The following is a 586-nucleotide window of genomic DNA, read 5'->3' on the forward strand; positions in this document are numbered from 1 at the left end:
TGTTTTTTTTTTTTTGAGTCGGGGTCTCCCTCTGTCGCCCAGGCTGGAGCGCCCTGGCATGACCACGGTTCTCTGCAGCCTCCACCTCCTGGGCGCAGGCGAGCCTCCCGCCTTAGCCTCCCGAGGAGCTGGGACTACAGGCGCGTGCCATCTTGCCCAGCGAATTTTATCTGACTTTTTTGTAGAGATGGGATCTTGCTGTGTTGCCCAGGGCTGGTGTGGAACTCCTGGGCTCAAGCGATCCTCCAGCCTCAGCCTCCCAAAGTGCTGGGATGACAGGCTCAGGGCATCACACCTGGCTAATGTTTTTAACATTTGGGGTGGAGATGGGGTCTTGCCATGTTGCCCAGGCTGGTGTTGAACTCCTGGGCTCACGCGATCCTCCCGCCCCCGCCTCCCCAAGAGCTGGGATGACAGACAGGAGCCACCGCAGCTGGCCTCTGTCAAAATGTTTTATTAAGGACCACGCAGTCTTAGAAGGGGCGGGATGGGTTGTGCGCTGGGGGGGCTTGGGAGGCCAGAGGGCACCGGGGACTCGGCGGCCAGGGTCCCTGTGCCTCGGCCACCTCTTTCCGGCAGAGGCTCG

At 60.9% G+C, this 586-nt stretch overlaps 1 protein-coding gene across 1 annotated transcript in view; it reads right to left on the reverse strand.

Annotated features, from left to right (window-relative positions):
• CREB3L3 (cAMP responsive element binding protein 3 like 3) overlaps positions 1–586 on the reverse strand; it is an 11,906-nt gene that overhangs the window by 477 nt on the left and 10,843 nt on the right.

This window comes from Carlito syrichta, unplaced genomic scaffold (genome assembly GCF_000164805.1).
Source record: "Carlito syrichta isolate Samal-C Ts95f unplaced genomic scaffold, Tarsius_syrichta-2.0.1 Scaffold120745, whole genome shotgun sequence".
In the NCBI taxonomy this organism is placed as follows: domain Eukaryota; kingdom Metazoa; phylum Chordata; class Mammalia; order Primates; family Tarsiidae; genus Carlito; species Carlito syrichta.